The following is a 3,830-nucleotide window of genomic DNA, read 5'->3' as shown; positions in this document are numbered from 1 at the left end:
CCTCAGAAACATGACTCCTCTTCCTCTCTCTGTGAAGACATTTCCTGATAAGTCACATGTCACAGTCACAGGTTGTCATTACTTCTGTCAAGGAGGTTTTGTTTTCACCCAGTATGTTTGTGTGTTGGTTGGTTTGTTCGTTAGTGGGATTATAAAACACCACTGAACAGATTACCAGTAAACTTGGTGGAAGGATGTGTCCTATGAACCAGATCGGGGGAGTGTGTGGAATTTGGTGCAGATCCAAATAAAAATGAGTCTCTAGAGAATTTCTAAGTGGTTTCATAAGGAGCGTGTTGGTTCTTGGTGGAGGTCTGAGCTCTTTGAGTGATTCTGAGAGATTAGTCACCAACTTCAATGAAGCTGTGTCCTAATGCAGGGGCCACACTAGAGGAAACTAAATCCTCTTCAGAGCAGGTCACAGTAGAAACAGTCTCTTACTCTGTGTGTGAGGGTCCAGGTTCATTACTGAAGAGTGGAGGATGTTCCATGGACTTGTCACTCTTCAGGGACTCACAGCTGGACCCTGGAGACTCTGCTCTCAGTCTGTGGTCCTGACCTCTGCAAACACAAACATGTTTTTATTCAGAACACATCAGTCACTGGTTCATTCTCTGAGGATTCAGTTTGGAGGTTCACGTGTTTGTAGCAGGTCTCTTACTTTGTGTGTGAGGGTCCAGGTTCATTTCTGAATTTTAGAGGAGGATCCATGGACTGGTCACTCTTCAGAGACACACAGCTGAACCCTGGAGACTCTGCTCTGTCCTCCTCTTCCTCCTCATAACCACTCATCTTCAGTCTGAGAGGAAAAACACTGTAAGCGCAAAGGAATCAGGACAAACAAGTCTATCAAGAAACACACCCAAAAAAACAAGGAAGGACACACACACACACACACACACACACACACACACACACACACACACACACACACACACACTCAGGTGACTGTAACGTATGACTCTGAAAACACGTTCTGTTATTAAACACTTGATGAACAGATGTGATGAAGATCAAATGTGAAACTGTGAGTTAACTCTCTTAATTAGTCCTTTGAAGGCTCTTTGTTCCACAGCTGCTGTTCACATCTGTCTCTGGGGATCCGATCACATGAAACTACGTCTGTCACCAGGTGTGAACTGACAAACTTAGAGTGGTGTGATCAGCAGACGGATGTTAACAGCAGGTGTGAGAGTGTGACAGTAAAACTTTCATAAAGTTGTGTTCACACTCACCTGCTCACTTTTCTTCCTTCTGCTCATCCCAGTGAAAATGGAGTCTGACACTTCCCTGTTCTCAGGCTCCTCCTCTCTCTCTTTACAGTAGATATGAGAGTTGCTCACAGACCATTTAAAGCTCCAGTGTGTAAGACTCAGGTGAAAGGATCCATCTTTGGAAATTAAATATAAAATAATCCTAGTGATGTTTCCACTACTGTGTTTCATCTAAATTGTATGAATCACAGTTTTCTTTAGTCTAGAATGGGAAGATCTGTATCACGTTATAACGTGAAACTCAGCACGTTGTCCTGTGGAGTGGAGCTTCCTGAAACAGCCGCTCACAGGAGGAAACAGTGCATTTGTTGGGGACTATTTCCAGCGGCGGATGGAGCTCTATGGCACAAACACATGAGATGTGTCAGGCTGTGGATGCACACACAATATATTCATATCAACAAGAAGAAAAATATAAAATATCACCAGACTTATTCTTTTAAACGTCTTCTCCTGATAATCAGACTGAGAGAGTTTGAGTTTTGGGCTGTGAATCATCGATTAAAGTCCGTCCTTCCTCTTCTGGTTATAATACTGAAGGATTCACACTTCCTTCTTTTCTCATCTAACAGCTTTGACTTCTCTTTCTTCTACTTCCCAGCCTATGTGTATATTACTGAATATAAGGTAGTGGTCACTTCCAATTGTTGAGTCTTCCCATACTTCCCACTCACATGTCCATGCCACTTCACTTGGTATCAGTGTCAAATCCAGTGCTGAAGTGTTACCTGTGTGTACATCTATCCTTGTCCCTCTCCCGTCGTTAATACATATTAAATTACTATCATCCAATTGTTGTTCTAGTATCTCCCCATGTGTGTCCGTCTTTCTCCCCCCCCACAATGTGCTATGTGAATTAAAATCCCCACAGCAAAAGATATGATTCCTGATCTGTACTTGTATCTGCTTGAGTTTATTGATTCCTAATTTCCTGCATGAGTTATAGTGATTTATGATGTTAACTGATGTTGTGCAATAATGCATTAAACGTGATACCATAAAATGGTGTGCTTTTTGGCATTCAATAAATTTGGTTATCAAAATAAAATATTGAATATTAATATTAAAAATGTTAATATTAAATAATAATTTGAATTGATTAAAGTTACCTCGGGGCACCACCCTTCAAAGGAAGGGAAAAGATAGCCAATTTATTGATTACGTCTCATAAAAGTACTAACTACAAATTTGGAACTCTGATCAACAATTAAATTAATAACTACAACCAAAATTACCATATAGATAGTTAGCTAAGCTGAAGGATATAGAGTTCTTGACAGTGTAGAGGTTGGCAAAATTTACTTATGCAACATTAATGAAAAAACATGATGTGCTGTTCGTCGTCCAGTGAAGTCGTTTTGCTGGTTGTGGTTCTGCTGTGCGATGCAGCTCTTATGCTGAGTTGTTGGGCAGGACCTTTCGTCGCTGCCTCTTGGAAGGTTTTAGCAGTCTCCGGTCAGGCCTGCTTGAAGGTTGGTAGAGCTTGGATTGGGAGGAGGTTTCCTTTGTGAGGTGAGCTACGAGCTGCACCTCTCCTCCATAAAAGAGTGAGCTGGACAGCCACCCTTCTCCTCTGAGAGAGTTCGTGGAAAGAGATGAGTCGAAAAGAGACAGAAGAGAGGGGGGACATGGCTTATATTGGCCCAGTGACCTCACGGGTCACAGGGCCCAGAGTGACCAATAGTGGTTGAAACTTGTGTCCCCGGTCGGTTTTCACACCTCTGTGTGACGTGAGTTCTGGAGGCTCTGGTTTTCTCCAGAACAAAGGACATGCGGCCTTAGGCTTTTGACTACACATGTAGGCTGAACTGTAGTTCGCAAATACCATGTCCCAACACTGTCCTTCTTTTGTCCATATTTCTAACACAATATATTCTTCTTCTTCTCCTTCTTTCCCCTTACTGACATCTCTGAATGGAATACCCCCTATCACACATAACCACAGTATAATTGACGATTCTATAGTCCACATTTGGTTTCAACCATGTTTCTTGCACACAAACCAAGGGGCCTCACACAAACACACACACACACACACACACACACACACACACACACACTTACTTCAATACCTGCTGTCTGTTCAGCCGTTGTTTGGCCACCAGGGGACAGGAGAACAAACTGTCAATGAATATAATAATAGTAATAATAGTAATAACCAGGGATAACATCATCTATATTGCACAGCATCCTGTTATCTAATAAACATACGAAAACCTGTTTTAGTTTTTCAAAAGGAAATATTTATTGAAAATGCAAATGTACATTTGTATAATACAAATCCTCTTTAACTTTAAAATATCCAGTGTTTGATATGAACAAACACAGAAAGAAGTTTGGTCCACAGAGAAACATGCATCTATAACGCTCCACCGTGCTCTCCCTGTGTTTTCTGTCATCGATAATTGAACCAAATCAAAGTTTGGTTTGTTTCTTCTCCGCTTGGACCAAATGTTTCCACAATTTAAAAACAGCTTTGCACTATCGAACTCCAATAAATAAATAAAGTGCTCCACATACTGCTGAACATATGAAGTTTCTCCCATTCAAACGGTT

At 41.4% G+C, this 3,830-nt stretch overlaps 1 long non-coding RNA gene across 2 annotated transcripts in view; it reads right to left on the bottom strand.

Annotated features, from left to right (window-relative positions):
• Positions 1 to 1,873, bottom strand: part of LOC124851309 — a 1,903-nt gene extending 30 nt beyond the window's left edge. Inside the window, exons 1-4 of one of the 2 annotated variants that reach the window (XR_007032355.1) lie at positions 1,236 to 1,873; positions 662 to 814; positions 442 to 561; positions 1 to 29 (exon numbers count right to left, since the gene is read on the bottom strand). The exon at positions 1 to 29 is cut by the window's left edge and continues 30 nt beyond it. This is a non-coding gene — a long non-coding RNA (uncharacterized LOC124851309). The remainder of the gene's footprint in view (positions 30 to 441; positions 562 to 661; positions 815 to 1,235) is intronic. The other variant, XR_007032354.1, reaches the window with a different exon arrangement.
• Positions 1,874 to 3,830: the final 1,957 nt, after the last annotated feature.

The sequence above is a fragment of the Hippoglossus stenolepis genome, chromosome 1 (assembly GCF_022539355.2).
Source record: "Hippoglossus stenolepis isolate QCI-W04-F060 chromosome 1, HSTE1.2, whole genome shotgun sequence".
Taxonomy (NCBI): Eukaryota; Metazoa; Chordata; class Actinopteri; order Pleuronectiformes; family Pleuronectidae; genus Hippoglossus; species Hippoglossus stenolepis.
This window is presented reverse-complemented; position numbering and strand designations above follow the sequence as displayed.